Genomic DNA, 19,127 nt, shown 5'->3' on the forward strand with positions numbered 1-19,127 from the left:
GCCATGTCAAATAAAATCCTAATGTTTACATTTCTCACTCATAGCAACAATGGGCGTTTTTGTCAGTTCTTGTCAGAGTGAACAACTCTTTCTGCATCAAAATGATGTGAGTTGTGTTTGCCGTGCTCTGATCCATGTGTGACTTAGCTGAGCCATTTCCCTTTTTATTAGCCAAGAGTCGAAAAGAAAGATCGAGTGTTTTCTGACAGCTTCCCTTTGAGTCACATCAGCTGATTGGCAGCATTTCTGATGTCATTTGTTTTTGTGGAACACGGACAGGTCGAGCTGACTGATCAGCGCTCCCTTTCTTCTCTCTTCATTTTTGTCTGTTTTTCCTCCAATGAAAATACATTTTTCATTTTTCAGATAGACAGAAACGGGAATAAATGTCTCTTTTGGCTCTTTATTGTGCCGGGGACAACAATATTATCTTCTCATTGTAGCCAAAACAAAGAAAAAAAGGTAGATCATCTAAAAAAACAACGACACAATTTTGCAATTTCCACTGTAAAACTTAACAACAGTAACATGTAAGTAACATGGCTCCTCACTGCAGTGTCATCTGTTTACATTTACAACAGCTTTACATGCATCACATCTTAGTCTTTTTAATGGGATTCTAATAAATTATGCATCAAAAGCCCCCACAGCCAAGCTGGTTAACATCAAAAGAAACTGAGAGATGTCTTAGACAACTGAGAGTCGTTTTTAACGCGTTAGATGTTTGTGTTTGAGTCAAATGATGCTTCAAAATGTCTTTAAAAAGATATGTTTTCAATAGTTAATTCTGCTTTTAAAAGCACTAAGGGGCTAACTGGAGTTGTTTAGGTTATAATCTAGCAAATCCTGCCGGATTTTTGGGGACTCTTTGGGATATCGTTTTGCTTCTGTGTGCCGCCGCTTCTCTAATCACTCCTGACCCTATTAGAAATGAGTCCCTCTTTGTTACTGCGCGGTACTGTCAGTTCTAGCGAAACAAAAAGTGCTATTGTCTTTTAAAGCCGTGGCTGGGATAGAAGTAATCTGTAGGCGTAGTGCTGCCACAGGATTGAAATAATCCAGATTCAGTATTAATGAGGGTCTAATCCGCACATTTTTGACCTTCTTGAGAGGCAGACAGGGCATCTCTGTTGTTACGTGCTCGTGTAGTATCGCTGATTTTAGTTTGAAAAGCATGCTTTCCGCTTATGTCATGAGGGATTTAGCATCCTGTCAGGCTTTTCTTTCCTGCTTAGTTGACATCAGCACTGAGAGTACAGCTCTGTCATGTTCCTGGATTTGTGACAGAAACAACCAGGGACTCAATGAATGATGAATGAAAAATATTTTGCATTGTAATATTTAGGAATCACAGCGGTTTGGTGAAAAGGTGAAATTGCACTGATTGGCATTAGAAGTCGATCTCTGTACGTCTCAGAGGGATGCTGCTAGCTCTGCAAAACCATCCTCACTGTTTTTACAACCAGAACCCCTCCCACAATCCCTTATCTCTTTCTCTCAGAGCTTTGCATGTTGCCTTTTGTTTACAACTCTTTCCCAGAATTCCCAGTGACACAAAGCACTGCAGCCTAGGCTCTGAACTAACATCTTTTTTAGGAGCTTCTGACACCGGCATTGCTGGGAGCAGGAATTAAGACACTCAGTTCGATTGTTATCTCTGTTGTGCATCTCTTCTTGAGAGGAAAAAGAAAAACCCTCTTTGCATTGATGTGGAAATCAGGGATTTTTGCAGATCTAATCTAGAAAATCTGTGACCATGGAAACTGTGGATGCAGTTCAAATGTGAGTAAAGTAGTCACATGATTTTTCTGAGCTGAACACATGTCAACACTGCCTTCCACATCCTAATCTCTGTAGACGTCAACATCAATATAGCTTTTCTAAACAGAATCACATTAAGCTTTATGACTTGATGAAAAATGATTTATGATGTTTTTCTTCCATTTTTATTTTTTCTTAACATTTATATTTTGTATTTGTAAAGTTGTAGATAAAAAATAGCAAAACATCTGCAGAACATATTGTATACGATTTTGTTTAGCTGTGGGCACAACACTTCAATCCTACATTAATTAGCTAAAACAAATACAATCCAACTGCAGTTTGAATTAAATATTAAACAAAAGAAGACTTACAAGCATGCTAGAAATACAACATTTATGTGAGTTTAGGTCTATTTTTATTTAAAGTTTAAAATAATTGAAATGTACTGTATACGTTTTTAGTGTTTTTCTTGGAAGCATAGCAAAATTATCTCTGAAGAAACTACAAGTGTTAATATTAATGTTGAAATGAATTAAATATTACGGTACTCAAACCCAATGAGAAAGTTGATTATTCTTCATTTATTTGTAGCATATTTTGTAAATTATTCAAGCAAACAGGTATATGCTGCATATTTACTTATTGAAGGGTTCTTCTTTTGTTGTTTTTTTGTGTGCTAATTCTTCTATCCAGTGTCTCTTTAAAGACTCACTCCAGAGAAAATTGTGTTTTAACATGTTCGTGTCGCATTTTTCTGATGATGAAGGACATATATGAAGAAAAATAGGCTTAAAATTGATTTTTTTGAGTATTTATTTTTACAAATTGTTGTGAATGAGCAGCTGATGAAAACATGCTTTTGGAAAAAGAGCTTATTTGTTACATAGAAAACACGCTTTTCGGAACACAAGCTCCCTGCTCTGCTACATTCTGATGCATCCACTTGAAGACGACTAGATCCATGTAGGCCTCAAAGAGAGAGCTCTCAGCTATGTGGAGGAGAAGGAGGGGTGGGGTTGATCTCGCCAATGGTCCCATCCACAACTTAGAGATACATTTCTAATGAACTACTGCCGCTCTGCAGGAATTATGTCCCAGTAAACAACTTACCGTAGTTTCAGGATCATCACTGTCCTAAAGTTCACAGATGTGCAAGACTTGAAAAATAAAATGTTACTTAATCTCACCTGTTGGTGATCATGGAGTCATTTGTATTTGTTTCAGTTGAATTTTTCATCACAATATCGGCACAAAGCCATTAAAAAGCAACGTTATCTCGTATCAGCAGTCTGTGGCATTTGGGGGAGGGAATCAATTGGGTCTCCTCTCGGGTGTGACTTGCCATCCATCAGCATGTACGCTGATGGAGCAGCTCCTGTGGATGATCTGCTGAATGGCCAGTTTCCTGTTGGCCGTTAAAAGATGGAGTAGTGCGGGTTGTCGCTCAGCTTTTGGCATGCTGATTTCCCTCAGGGTCGCTATAAGACTAGCAACAAAACCCAGCTTTTGCATCTGGTATTCCCTGGATGATATCTGTTTTTAATGGAGTCAGATATTTGACAGTAATTCCCTACAACAAAGAAAAATTATTTGTTTTCTCTGATACTAAATTCATTGTAATACACATTTAATCCATTTGCCCTTTGCTGCACCTCCATTACATGTCAGTGGGTCATGCTCCACAGTATTTACACGGCTTCTTCCTGTAAGGCTGCGGGGGCCGCACATTCCCATGTGTGTGTGACTAGACGGCAGTGTTTACTCATGTGCACAGCCATGCTCTTAGATCAGCTGCCATGATGCCTTTGAAGGAAAAGATACAAAGAAGTTTAAGAGCTTTATTTCAGGCGTGGCTGGCTGCTGCTCCTAAAAGCTGTGGACGTTATCCCATAAATCACCCGTATCCTGTTGATTTAGGTCTACAGGGTGCTCTTCCTATGAGCTTTAACTTCCTGTCCCAGACAAAGCTCATATTTGAGCTTTGCTGTAAACGTTTTTAGAGTTATCCTCAAAAGCTACTTGAAAAGTATCTCCAAATATTCATTTATAAATGTGCATTTACAAACAATGAAATATATTGTATAGATGGCAAACAATTCTACGTTTTCCTGCCATCTTTGAATTAAACTGAACAAAACATTACGGTAATTTGAAAGAGACACACCCCTAAAAGTCTCTTAAACTGGTTACAAATCTAAAATGTTTTTCTTTTCTTAAATACAGTGTAAAATAAATCCTAGAAAAATCCAGCTTGATTTCTTTGTTTTTTTGAGTGTAGCCAGGTGTTAAAAATCGACCAAGCAGAATTTAAGCTGAAAATCGAGCTGAAATCAGACGTGGCAGACACAGATAGCCACCTCATGAACAACAGCAGGGGTTCCACGCCAGCTTAGATTTTAGCCTGATAGCTTCTCCACATGTAGCATGTTTAGCTTTTGATACAAATACAAGATGGAGATCTTTTCAGTTTTTCGTTTGTTAATCTTTTTAAGCTCACAATCCTAGTATGAAATTGTAAAGGTTTTTGAGTTTTCTATTAAATCCAAGTAGACTTTTCTGAAATTTTACTTAATCTATTGGAAAGCTTTTTTTTATATTTTCCGTTTGAAATGATTTCAAGATTGCAGTACTCATTCCAATGGGACATATTTTAGTGCAGTGTTCTCTCGATTATTGCAAATTAATTGTAGAATGTAACACCCTTACATTCTACAGTTAATCTGCAAAGTTGGATCATATATGTTTTAAGGCTGTAAAACACCATACTACACGACATGGGGTAGATTGATCGACAAGCTTTATAGCCAATCAAGACACAGAACACAGTGCACTGTAAAATAAAACCCCCCAAAAATTGTGCAAAATTGCACTGAAGAAAATCGGTGAACTAGCGAGACCTCAAAAAGTGATACAGTGAATGAACAACAGCATTCACAACAGTAATTTTAAGATAAAATATTTGTTAGAAGCCATTAGTCCATGAAAGATGGCCAATGATTTTTAAAATGCCTTTCTCTTAAGGTCAAAAGTGAACAGAATTTTTTTGTTGTGGACTTACGTTTTACTTCAACTTCAGCACCTGTGACTTGGACTCATTTGGAAAATAGTCAAAATTAATTGCTGATGCCAAGTTCCCACATTCCCACAGAAATACCACATGTTGAAGTTCCTCTAATGACCACTAGAGGTTAGTTTCAGAAGGAAGAAGTTTCCCATTGTCTTCCATGTTAGAAAAGGGTTAAAAAGTCAGGGTTTTCTTTTGAAATTAGGCATTTACAACCTGGTTCATAAAAAAACCCCAAAAAAGGTTGGTGTGCGTTTATTGCTTTATTTTCTAGTCACAACAATGATGTTTTTGTTTGTCATGGCATGTGGTTCATTCACTCCCTATCAGCTGGTTCTGGTTGAGTTTGTATGTTTATGCGTTGACGAAGTTGCTGTGCTCCACTTTAGTTTTTGTTTTACGGACTGGATCATTCCCTCTTTGGATGGATGTTTATGAGCCTTGCTATGCATATTGGACCTCGATTTGGATGTTGATTCTATCCTTCTGCCCTTTGCATGTCACCAGTCTCCAACTCGGACGTCTACCTCATGTTGCCATGATTCACCTGCACCAAGTATCTCATTAATGGGTGACGTCAGACTTTATCATACCAGTGTACAAATGCATGTCTTGATTGGCTCCAAGCAGATCTACTGTATAAACAGGGACAACAGTGAGCAGGAGTTTAAAGTCTGATGTGTGGTTGATACACATGGATTACAAGTCTAAATGCTTGTTCTCAAATCATGGATAGTAACTGGGTAGTAAATAATCTTCTAATCTACTTTTTTTTAAACACAGTAATGCTTTGATTGTAACAATACTGCCCACATTGCTTTAATACTATTGGCGTATGAAATAAACTCTGAAAAAAGAAAGGTATTTTTTTGTACTCTGTAATAGTCCCACATGCTATTTAATGTTATGGATGCAATGACAAAAAGAGAAACTTTTCAAATTCAAAAACATAAATAATCTTTGTTTTGGTTTTGACTTACTAAGAAAATAAAGTTTGAGATATGATTTATGAATATGAGTTTCAATGTTTCATTTTTTTTCCTCATTTTGTGTTTCTGACTCACATTAATCTCTTTGTCTTTCTATTTTAGTTCTCAGAGTCCTGCTAATTTTATAACCACAGTTCACACAGGAAACCTTCACTTCCTGCTTGTTGATATTGAACCTTTTGTAGAAGAGCTTCATACAAAGTAAAACACACACGTTCCCTGAAGATTTGCAACTGGAATCAGCGTCACGGTTTCAAAGAGTGGCCATGAAGTTGAAGTATTAACTTTTAACACATTCATTTACAACTGCAGTTAAAGGTACATAAAAATGTCTTTATTCCTTATTGTTTTCTAATACTCTACAAAACGGGACCCAATTTTCCAAAGCGGATAAAAAGGTTGATGCTGTTATAGTTTGCAACCAGATGTGTGTTATTATTATTTTTACTGCCTTTTTTATCTTGGCTGTTTTTTTCCTCTTTTTTTTTTAATTGAAATCTTCATTTTCCAGTGTGTTTGCAGGCCGACTAGACATACTGCCTTGGGCAGACATATAGATGCAGAGGTCGACCACAGATTTTTTTCTCTTTGTGTGGGTTCACATACATGCTTATTATTGCCTGCCTTTGTGTTTGCATCTTTACAGTAACACAGGATGCTTTAAAATACTTGTGTCTGGAGATTTGCTTTTCTTCTTGTGTTGTTCAGCACCACAATTCCTCTGTCATGAATATTTACTGCACTGAGTTCATGGAGTTTGGATGTTGTGGGGGAATCCTCCTCTGGGAGCTTATTTTTAATCCAAACTGTGTTCTGTCTGAGCAGCTCCCAGGCGCCTGAGAGGGTGAGCTTTGGGAAAGGATGAGAGAACAGGAAGAGAAGGGAGACACCACAGAGCGAATGAGCATTGGACAGCTAATGTAGGGGCCTAAACAATATCTTTCTTTATTTAGGGCTTCTGATGAAACAAGGATTAAAAAAGTATTAGACTAGAAGTCATGACTGGGTCTTGTGACTTAAAGTCATACTGATCCTCTTTTGTTTATTTTAATCATCTTTTTATATCAATATTATATACAAGACCATAAAAAAAGTAGTTGTTTGTTTTTCTTTCACCAAAAGAATTGCTGATTTAAGTGGAGGAGAGTAAGGAGCTTGTGGCCCTCTGATTTCAGTTTCTACATGTTTCATAATGATTTGAATAAAGACATACTCAGAAACGGCTGCAGGATGGCAAAGTGGTTAGCGCTCTAGCCTCGCAGCAAGAAGGCCCCCGGTTCAAGTCCCGGCTGGGGGACCTAAACCAGAACATCAATGGGGGACCTTTCTGTGTGGAGTTTGCATGTTCTCCCCGTGCATGCGTGGGTTCTTCTCTCCGGGGACTCCGGCTTCCTGCCACCGCCCAAAACCCACTCCATAGGCTAATTGGAAACTCTACATTGTCCGTAGGTGTGAGAGTGAATGGATTTGTAATATGTAGCCCTGCGACAGACTGGCGACCTGTCCAGGGTGTCCCCTGCCTTCGCCCACAAGTGGCCGGGATAGGCTCCGGCAGCCCCGTGACCCCGAAAGGGACAAAACGGAAGAAGATGAAAAAGAAACAACAACTCATTCTAAGGTTAACTTTCTTAATATATGGCCTTCTATATCAGAAAGATGCCTCAAGAACATGATCATTTATAATTTTCTTTCCCCCACTAGCAGTTTATGGCGAGAGTTAATGTTTTTTTTTCTGTTTTACCCCTTTCGAGTCCACCTGTAAACATCATTAATCACTTTTCTCGCCTCTATTTGAAAATATCTGGAGCACTGACAGGGAAAGTAGTGCTGGAGTTGCCCTACTTGTTTTTTCCCATCCAAATCCTGGTTCAAAAAGATTTTTCTCTCCTTTGCTACATATTTTATTAGGCTCTTCCATAGCCTTTAGTTAGTACAATCTGTTACACAATGTTTTTGTCTTAATGGAAAAAAAAAAGGTTTATGTAGTCATATTTAGTTTTTATTACAGAATTCACGAACTATCCTGGATTTTTTTGTTGTTGTTGGGGGTCTGAGCAAGTCTGTTAACGCAATCCTGCTGGAGCTTTAACACACTCTTCAGCTAAAGAAAGATCTCTCCCGTCTCACAGGAATTCTGCTGTAAGATATGTATTTGTGTGCTCTTGTCACAGCCATTACCCTCAGAGCTTATCTTTTTAAATGGATTTGTGTTGGTGTATTCAGATATCTCCGCATGATGGCCTAATCTGATTGACCACAACCCTGCGGAGGTGCAGATGGTGAAAGAGAGACTTGTGTCAACCTGCTTGCATGTATCGAGGTGTCTGTCCAGCTGGTATTTCTCACCACGCTGCGATGTGAGCCAGCCTTTGGTTTGTCTTGGAGAAATAACACTTGCATGAGAGATTTCATTTACCTCTGCTTTTTTTTTTTTTTTAGTTTGCAGCTGTACAGCAGAGCTTACACTTACAGAGGTTCAAATAAAGTTCAAAGAAGATAATCACCTAAGTTCAGTATTATCTTCATAGAGACTTGAAAAATCAATAATTTCGGTTCCTACAAAACATTTTTTAAGTTTAGTTCTTCAATTCAGAATTTCACTTTTTCCTGTTTAAAAATGTAAAAAAAGTTTACTTGTAAGTTTTGTGGGCTTTAACAATATTTCGATATTGTTATTATGTCATGTAATGATAAACAATGAGGGTACTTGCCAATTAAAAGCTGGTGGGACTAAAATGGGCAACTTCTTCCCTTCAAAGTACCCTTTTTTTTAAACTTTATTCAATTTAAAACCTGATAGATTAACATACTTACTGAGTGAAGCCTAATCTTTAACTCTAGAATAAAATTGGTAAAAAAGAGTAAAAGTGTTTACCATAAAAGCTGAGTTTTTCTTTAAAGGAAAGGTTTCTCAGTCAGGTATGGAGTAAAGATTAATCTTTTCCTAAATTTTTTAGGGACCCCAAGCGCAGTTGTAGCTTAAGAAACGTGCAAATCTCCAGAATGGAGTTACAAATTCAGTGTTGGTTAAATTAAAAACTCATTCTTCTGAGTTGTTTGAACCTAAAAGTATTCCAAAAAATCCATGCACATTTTAAAGACTGGTATTTTTGCCACTTGAAGTGAAAAGTTTGTTAATTACTTTGGCAAATATAAACTGATATTTGGGCCATTCATTTCTGCTTTGGAGGTTTTTTCTTTTATATTACAGTTAAGAAAATTTATGGTATTAGATGAAAGCAATTTCTGTTGTTTTATGTTTCAAGTCAGTATAAGTGAGAGCCATGCAAATATGGTGTTTAATACATGCACTGTGGTAACAGACTGTGAGGAGGTGATACATCTTTGAAGCCTCTTTTCACAGCACACGCTGCTGTGATTTCCTTTTGATTTTTGATCAAATGATCAAGTTCATTATTGTTTTTTCAAAAAAACCTTTTAAAATTTAAATAGAAAGCAAAAATAAACAATCATAAAGGTGTGAGCAATGTCTTTTTACCTCTTTGGCATTATGTTTTAGTCTGTTTATATGTGAAGGTTGATTTAAATTTGCAAGCTACAATAAATAGCAAATAGAACAAATCAATGTATTCATTCATGAATTTATATAATAATTTATAATTGTATGAATAATCAATTATTTTATGTATGGCTGTCATTTCCTTTGATTGTTGGTGAGCATCACTGTGTATCTTATTGCATTAGAGAAAGGTTCTTCTATTATTCAATAGTTTGCTTGATTTACCTCCCCTTCTTACTGAGTGTCAGACTATTATTATGTCAGACCTCATAATTTATTTATGAACTTTTGAGATTACTGTATATCTGATTTCAAGTACTCCCACACAGTTCTTTCCAGGAAACAAGCCATAAATCTGAACTTGTATGAGGATGAACAATGTGAGCCTCAATGTGTTGATTCCACCTAACCCTGCAAGGATTTGGATGCTCTGGTGGTCTGATTCAAGCACGTCATTGAGCAGGAGAGCATGGAACTCCATACTTCTGAGTTCTTTAAGGCAGGAAAAGTATCTATTAGTAAAAGCAAAACAAAGCAAACTGTTGAGACAGAAAACCCATTCCTTTCCACTGCACCTTCTTTTAGCTGGCCACAAGCAAACTGGTCACCATAGCAACCAGCCTGCATGCTTCTCATTGAAGTAAAATTATTGCATCTTAAACTATACGTCTAATGGCCTTTACTACAAGCATCTTTACTTTAACAAAGAGCCTTGTCGTTGCCTTCAAACCTGTTTCCAGCAGAAACATTGTTCTCAGATTTATTGGCTGCTTGTCTTTCCCAGGTACATTAATTGTTGTTCTTGTCTCTATTTAATCAGAGTATATCTTCCTCCCTCATGGGTGAAGACAGTGGAGGGAGTTGTATATTAAGAAGCTTGGGTAGTCTCTACATCCAGTTCTGCTTCATGAATGTGAACATTTGATTTTGGTGGAAAACAAGTCTCTCTAGCAATGTGATAATATTTATTCAAGAGAACCTTGAATTTCTCCACAAATGAGGTTGTTTTCTTCAACAAAATGTCTGAGCTCTCCATAGAATTTTCTTCTAATAGTTTTAAATGAATAAGTGGCTCTCAGACAGCTGTCTCTTCTTATGAGGAAGCATTTATTTTCTCTCAGCTATGTGCTCCTCTGCTTTTGACTAAATGTTCCTTTTCTAGACAGGAAGTACATGACACCTTGCCCCATCCTCTAGCTTCTCATCACCCGCCTTACCATGGTGTGTTGTTAATTATCCGACATGTGTTCTGTCTCTCTCACTGTCTCTCAAGCTGAAGGAGTTGGAGCAGCCCTTTAAGGCATCCACTGCTGCACTTTAAGAATTCCAGCTGGTTGCTACTTGATTAACTGCTCACTGGAAAGTGCAGAGCTCCACGCCTGGATCCCAGGATCGTCTCTCCTCCCAGAGCTGTCACAGTTACTACAGCTCTATCAATGAAGACAGCAAGAATGTGACTATGCTGGACTTGATCAGAACCGTGCGGCCTGCTGTTATGGATTCAAAAAAAAGGACACATTGAATCATCTCTCAGTTGGGTAAGAAGACATTTGATTTTGGCCATGGTTGCATCTGGAACTGGAAATGTTTTAGGTATTCAAGTTTTAGTCTTTCCAATGGTAGACTTTTTTTAAATTTTTTTACAGTTTATGTGCTTTACAATCACAAAGAGACCTCTTTAGATTCATGATTAATCTGGTAATGTCATCTGGGGTGCTAACAAATACAAATTAAATGGGAAGTGGTTGATGATGTGAAACAGCAGGGAGAAAAAAAGGCTTTTTCAGCAGAACTATAGTAGGTACTGTGTTTACATTTTGTTTATTTAATTAAACAAGTGAATATTTTTTTTAGATTTTGCATCTTAAGAGCGTTGTACAAAAACATGCTTAGGATAGCGATGCAGTTGTTTGGAATAGCTATCAAAGTTTGAACTTCTGCTGCTCTGCAGAAACTGTCCTAGAAAACAACACAGGTTTTTGGGTTTTAGCTAAAAACGGAATAATTATAATTAAAAGACCACTGGGAACACTTTTAAAATAACTCAACAGATGATCAGAGCGGGTCTTTAAGTAGGCTTAGCCCAGAACTCAGTAAATGCATTTCAGTCCTCGTAAGCCATTTGTTTGTCTAAATGTATTCCTTTTGCTGTCTGTCTGCACTGTTTCATTTAGTCATGCTTCAAACAGACCAACTGAAATTGTTCTCTGTTCAGGGCGTTGAGCTCCAGGTACATTTGCAGGTTTGACTGATATTAATCTTAATTTGCTTCATATGAGCTATACTTTCTGCTGCTTTGCACTGCAGGCAGGCTATAACAGAGAAACGTGCACTGCTTTAGGCACCATGGGAGAGGGAAAGAAAGCTCAGGAATAGATCATTGTTAGCTTCAGTCATAGCTCAGCTGTATTGTGGATATCCGGTTCTTTTTATTATAAAATGCAGTATTTATCCCAGGGGGGAAGTAACCAAAATCCCTTTTTTTTACTACTTTACCTCTCCTTAAGGTTACTTTTTGCAACAAACAGACAGTATATATTCTTCTGGTGTCCTCCTCTTCTTGAACTCCCATCTGTTCATTTCCTTAATCATCCTCGGCTCTCGTCATAGTCTCTCCTCCCTGCTATGCTGTTTATTAAAAGGATGCTGTAACTTTGCAGGCCAGGCTCTATTTGAGTTAATGGTTGTTTTACAACAGCTGCCGGGCTATTATGCATACAAATCGGCAGATCTTTTCAGGATTTGATTGTTTAGTTTTTTTTATTTATCTGCTGGACTATAGGAATTTTTTATTTGTATTTTTGTAAATGATTTTTTCTCATTTGAACAAAGAATCAAGATGATGTCATAAAACAAACATTTGGGCCATAAATGTAAGGCATAAAGATCCACTTTGACTTTACTTGGTGGGGAATTTTTCTACAGCCACTACAAATTTTAAGGAAGGAAATCCGGTGGTTTTAACTTATTCTTGTAACTCAGTTAATCATTAGGCTTATTTTAGTCATTCCCAAGCCGTTTAGTGATGAAAGCATGTGACAATGAGGTAAGCATCCAGGAAATGTTTGCAGGCAAACATAGTTTGAATTGAGAGAAACTTGTAAAGCAGAGTGGAATATCTTTACGTGTTAAATCTGTGGTTTAGATTTTGTCATGCGCCCGTTAGTTTGTCTGTCTACATGTCTTTAGTGTGTTTGTGAGGGTTGTGTGGCCGTCTTGGAGCAGTGAAGGAAAGCTAGCTGCTTGGCTGCCGGCGCAGGAAAGGAAAGGGCCTCTATCAAACGGCAGATGGAGGACAGCGTGTGCTTACATTGCAGAAACACACAAATACAGGCGTGCACGGCCTATGTATTCGCTGGAGGACAGTCGCTTTTTTGGGGAGTGTGACCTAATAAATGTTAGCCATGAAAAATAGTTGATTTTATCATAAATTTTAAGAATAATTGAGGCCACATTAGCATTTGTCTTTAAATAATACTAAATATGACGAATTGTTTCTATTAGTAAATTTGTTAATGAAAACTTTATAATTCATTCATTGTTTTTTTTGCATGCCAAAACATGGGGCCGGGATAGGCTCCGGCAACCCCGTGACCCCAAAAGGGAATAAAACGGTAAAGAAGATGAATGAATGAAAAAATGAATGAATTTTCAATTATCCCTTTATATTTTGTTAGTTGTGAACTTCTTGTAATCTTTTTTTGATTAAGTCAGCCAGATGTGGTTTTCCGGCTCCAGCCACAAACCTGCTTCCATGCCCAGGTCAAAAGCTGTTAACAACAGAAAGGTCTTCTCCAGATTGTCCATTTGCCTCATGCAATGTCTGTGCAGCTGTCTGATAGCTGGATGTTGCACTTCCTTTTTAAACAGAGAAACAAGCTCTCTGGTTTGGCCATTAGCTCTGTGGTGTGTGGGTCTGTGGATTTTCCTCATTTGTGTAACAAGCATGCTTAGAATGGAGGACAATGAAGCTTACTATGGTGTCCAAAACCCCACTGAATGACTCATGTTCTTGCAGACCAACAACAATGTTAAACACCATAGTGTTGTCGGTAGAGTGTTCTGCATGGGTTGTGATCCTGAGAAAGAGGTTTTAAAAATATATATGTTGAGACTTGTGGCCCATGTTTATTTCGGCCTCCTACATTTTTCTCAGGTGCCTCTCAAATCGGCTGTCTGTGAAAATGAACCAGGCTATAAAAGACGTTTTGTTTTTCTAATTTTTTTTTTATCCCGCTAGGAGTGAGATAAAGCAGAATAAAAGGGAGCCGGCATTTGAGAAGATAAATAACCTCCTCTGTAAAAAGGCTGTTTTTTGCCATGGCAACTGGAGCAGTGTAGAAGTAAGGTTCCCCTGCAGACAGTCTGGGGACAAGTCATGATTCAGAAGACACTTTATCAGACTCCTTTCAAAGAGGAAGGTTTACTGGTTTGAGTCTGCAGAGGAGACATGCTTGCAGGGCAGTGGAGGCTGGCTCCTCATCAGCACACCAAGGGCTTTTGTCCCCTCCAGTCCCTCATTTCTTTTCCTCCTACTCTTCTCTTTCTCCCTCTTTCTGAACCAAGCGGCTTTTTGTTCTCCCGCAGGGGTGAGATCGCTTGTTTCTCCACTGCTGCCCACCCCTACCTTCCACCTCGTAATAAAAGGAGTTTTTTGGGGTTAGATCCTGTTTCCCACTTTGCAGATCCCAATGTATGTTTTCTCTGTTAGCTCCCTTAAATTCCAACTCAAACAAGCACAATAGAAAACATTGTTACTTAAATGTTTACAGGGAGTGGCACTGCAATTAAGCAATATGATGGGATTCTCAGTTGCATGGTATGTCTGTCCTTGTGAAACATAATATATGATTCTACAGGAATGGGTTTAATGCCCTCTAACCTCACACTTGTAAGGTGTATTTACGTCTGTTACCAACATTGTAAATTCATTCCATTCTGATGCATTCAGAATTCAGCTGCCTGACTAATAACGGGGACCAGACGGCGTGATCACATCACACCAATACTGCGCTCTCTGCACTGGCTGCCTGTTTCTTTTAGAATTGATTTCAAAATCTTATTCTTGTTTTTTAAATGTTTACATGGTCTGGCACCTCCTTATCTTTCTGAGCTCCTGCAGAGCCATCGTCCTCGTAGAGCTCTGCGATCTGTAGACCAGATGCTCTCAGTGGTTCCAAGGACTCGACTTGTGACCAAAGGGGACAGAGCGTTTTCAGTGGCCGCTCCTAAACTCTGGAATCGTCTTCCCCTGTCAGTGATGTCTGCCAGATCCTCACCAGAGAGAATGATAATTAGGCAGGTTTTTTTAGTGTTTTCCTTTATTGATGATTTTATTGTTATCGTTTTACTGTGCTTCTTTGAATTTTACCTATGGTTTTAGTGTATTTATACTTGTGCAGCACTTTGGATGTCTGGCAGATGTTAAAGCGCCATATAAATAAAGATTGACTGATTGATTTACTTGTAGACGACTACATCCATGTTTGTTTTCCTCGTCCGAACTGGCATCTGGCTCAAAACTGTACAGCTGGATAGCTCCAACATTGCTCACCTTTTTTGTAGCACCGGTAATGTTATGTTGGGGGTGTGCTAGTGGGAGAAAGTGTAAACAGTTGAATGATTAGAAAGGGGAGGGTCAATGGTCCTGCCCACAACTCAATGGTGGATTCAACTCAAGTGAATTTCTATAAACTACTGCCGCTCTGCAGAAACTATGTTCTAGAAGTTTTTTGATTTTTGGTAAAAATGACAAAATCATTTAATCAATTAAAAGACAACTAGGAAGGCTTTTACAATAGATCAAAGGATGATTGCAGTGGGATTTTATCAAAGTAAAAGAGTAAGACCACTCTTCTAAATGTAGACTTGTCTGAGTTAAGGAATGTGATGAACGCTAACAACACAAATATGGAAATAAGCCCACACCTGTAAAAAGGTTCAGAGGTAGTCTCCTTTAAATCAGTTTTTGCCAGAAGAAGCAATAGTTTAATATGTTTATTTAGGGAGGCCTGCTGTCACTGAAAGTTCCCTCAAAATTCCCTGAGAATGAGGCACAAAAACAGGAGGTTCACAAATCAAGCAGTACATCGTGCCCTACAGGAAACATCTGGGATCTCCCCTTCAGCAGTCCCCGGTGGACAGAAGATCACCAGTTTGTCAGAGTGACTCAGTCCTGATGTTTAGTGACTTGCTTTTGAAATCTGAACATTTCATAAGTGCTTGAAATCACAAGGATGAGCAAGCACACTTGTGAAAATGATGCATTTTCCTCAAAAAAGTTGGTATTTGGGAACTATTGTATGTTAAAGTGAAGATCTAATAAGTTGTCTCACTTTAAGTGTGTCAAATTTGTTCCCTGCATTTGACCCATCATTTGATGGACTGAAATCATCAATAATGAAAACATATTACCACAAAGACTACATTTCAAAAATAGTCTGTATTCAAACCATTATTCTTTGACTTTGTGGTGCAGTGGTAAATTCTGATTGGAAGGTCGCAGATTCACAGGTTGCCTGGCCATGTGTTAAAGTGTCCTTGGGCAAAACCCTGACCCCCATATTGCTCCTGCTGTGTGAATGTGTGTGTTCATGAGTAAAAGGGACTGTGGCTGAAAGTGCTTTGGGTCTTTATTTAAGGTAGAAAAGTGCTATATAAGTACACGCCATTTACCATTTAACATCTTGATCAGGTCTTTTATTTTGTTGAATCACCCATCAGATTAATTAGACAGTGAGTGGACAGAAGGATTTGTAAACAACTAAAGTGCCTTATAATCTTTTGTACAATAAAACAAACAAGACAACATCTCAGCTAAGTTGAGCACCTTCTTTCTGTTTGTTCCCATAATGGATGATTATATGGCCAGAATGCCAGGAGTTTTTGACATTTGAATTCAAGTGGAACAATTTAAACAACCCCAAATGATTAGCACAGTATATAGACAGATGTGCCCTTATTGTCACTGTCCACATGGACAATAAAACTGAAGTCATCGTCATTTACAGTGCTAAGACAAGATCTAGCAAGTAAAATATAAAAAATATCAATATGCACAATAGATACAAAGTGTACAATGGAAGTGTGCAAAAATGCAAAATATGAAATGGGCAAATATAAAAATGTCCATAATTGTGTGCAGTGGTATGTACAGATATAAACATGTCAGATTTGCAAAACAGCATGGAGGTAGGAAAGAGTTGACAGTTTTCATGGGACAAATGCTTAAATAGCAGATATACATATATAAACATTTACATTGAAATGTGCTGTGGCAGATTTTATCTGTGCATTTTGGAGTTTAGCATGGTTATTGCCTTGGGAAAGAAGCTATTTTGAGGAACCTCTATGTTACCATTTCTTTCTGTTGTCATTTTCTTCTGCCTCTCACAATTGCTTTTCTCTTAATCTTTTTTCTCTTCTGCCATCTATTTATAGTAACTTTAAGATAATGTTGGAGTGCCGAGCCATAATGAGATGTGAGCCAATGCACACCCTGTCATTTTGAGTCCAGCTGCCAAAAACTGCTCCTGCTATCTCTCGAGTCTGACCTGTAATTGTCCCACCTTTGAATTTTTAAGGAAGATAAATGGAGGTGATTCCCAGCGGTCAAAAGAAGGGAGAAAGATGGATGTTGTGACACCCTCACACACATACGCAAAGCACGTGTGGAAGAGCCTGATGGCTTTTCATCAACCTTCTATAACAGGGGTATCCAAAGTTTCTGCAAAGAAGGCCAGATTGGATTAGATGAAATGATAAGAGGCTCAACCATTTGGTATGAAATTCTTTGTATTATTTTAATAACATTAATTGTAAATTAATTATTGAACATTTTACTGCAATGGCATAATTTTCATTTCAATACATAGGAAGCAAATAGATCTAAATACATCATTACCTAAATGACTTTTCTGCACCATTCATTCCCAGTTAGTGTTTTAGTGGATGTCTGGTAGTTCCTCTTGATCTAGAACTCCTTCAAAATAGTCTCTTGGGATATTAGGCACACACAGTTGTTTCATACTTCACAGAAAAAATATGCCAACTACCACTTGTCCTGGAAGCGGCGGCCCGTACTGTCAACTTTTCTTTTTTATCTGCTGTTAACATTTCAGTAATAAGCTAGAAAGTGTCACAGACATGACAATATTGCCACAGGCTTACAATGACTTAAAATGCAATTTAGCCAACAACAAAAAATAAATCGTATATACAGTTTTTAGAAGTTTTTAGAAGTGACTGTAAATGTCTGTAAATTGAAAAATGTACTATAAAAAAAAAAAAAAGAAGTTTTTAGAACATGCCAGCGACCGCATATTATTGAGTTTATGAAAGGAGCAAGTGGACCGGTGAAAAATTGAACATGGGCCACATTTGGCCCATGGGCTGGACTTTCGTCATGCCTGTTCTAAAAGATGGTACTTTTATGTTTCAGGGAAAGTAACTTAGAACAGCAATTGTTTTCAGATTTATCTATCTGTGTCTCAGGATGAGAAAAAAACTTTTTTCTTTTAATTAATAATGGTATTTTTAGCATTCTGAAGATACAATGAGCCCACACACATGCAGCATTTCTTGATGGTGGCAGCTGTGGTTTTCATGCAGTGCAACTAAATGAAAGCTGGTTAAACTGACTAAATGTTTTCAAAGGATTATGACTTATCACTTGTGATCTTGTCATGTGTATTTTTAAAAACAGCAGATAAAAGCTCTTACTAGGGCCAAAAAATTAAATCTCAAATTTTTTCATTCCAAATCTTTTTTTTTAAATTTAATCAATTTTCTTCTCCCTGCTTTTACTTTCTTTAACAAAAAATGCAGATGATGGAATATATTTAACAAAAATTATTTTATCTCATTAACATCTCATTTGGAAATTAGCTCTAACACAAAGCTAAACTAAATACAAACTGTAAAATGTTTGCAAAACAATGCAGCAGATGTTTTGTGAGCTACCACTAGCTTCAGCATCTCATAAAGAGAAAATAAAACGCACTCAGCAGAGCATGTTTGGTAGCAACAGCCTTGAAACGGTTTTGCAGCGTGTGGTTTGATGCTCTAAGTTTAAAGTCACAACCCCAGTGACCAAAATCTAATTTTTGCCTCCCTGGCCAATTTGGCTGGTAGATTAAAAAATCTACCTATCAAATTATTCTATTATTTAGCAAAGAAAAATGACAGGTTTTATTTAAAAATATGAAATTATGGTAAATGCAATCAGAGAGGGAGTCACAACATAATGAAGGAACTCCTGTATTTCTAATCAATCTTTGCTCTCTGCTCTTAGTGTTTTCATGCGGTCTATGAAATGTTTATTTTCAATCACAAATGAGTTGTTTCTGTTTTCCTGCTGACCAACGCCCCCATGAGAAGAGGGGTTCCAGCCACCTGTAGTCTGAATCAACTGTAAAGTCAAATTCAAACCTGCTGAGAAAACAAGGGCAGATTACTAAAAGAGGAGCAGATTGACAGAAAAATCAAAATTTTTCCCATAATATTGCCTCCAGTTTATACATTTTAGCATGAAAACATAACAAAAAACAGTTTGGGATTCTTGCCATTGACAGTAAAGATGCAGAAATCTCACAAGGGCTTTTTTTCAGCTCAATGTCTGTGTATGTACAATATGACTACGTCTGAATTCCTTCACTACTCACTAAATAGCACACTATATAGTGCATTATATAGTGCATTATCCATTTTGTAGAGCTGTCCAAATCTACAATTCCGAAACAGAGCGCCCGAGAAATTTCCTAGAAGTCTCTGAAAAATAAAATCGATTTAA

The 19,127-nt window shown here is 37.7% G+C and overlaps 1 protein-coding gene across 6 annotated transcripts in view; it reads left to right on the forward strand.

The window, feature by feature from the left end:
• LOC101166342 (receptor-type tyrosine-protein phosphatase epsilon) overlaps nucleotides 1-19,127 on the forward strand; it is a 52,290-nt gene that overhangs the window by 12,240 nt on the left and 20,923 nt on the right. For 4 of the 6 annotated variants that reach the window (XM_020712356.2, XM_004080448.3, XM_020712358.2 and 1 more), the window contains exon 2: nucleotides 10,611-10,875. The exons of the other annotated variants lie outside the window; for them this stretch is intronic. The gene's annotated coding sequence lies outside the window, so the exon portion shown is untranslated. The remainder of the gene's footprint in view (nucleotides 1-10,610; nucleotides 10,876-19,127) is intronic. 6 annotated transcript variants of the gene reach the window in all.

The sequence above is a fragment of the Oryzias latipes genome, chromosome 19, assembly GCF_002234675.1.
Source record: "Oryzias latipes chromosome 19, ASM223467v1".
NCBI classification, from domain to species: Eukaryota; Metazoa; Chordata; class Actinopteri; order Beloniformes; family Adrianichthyidae; genus Oryzias; species Oryzias latipes.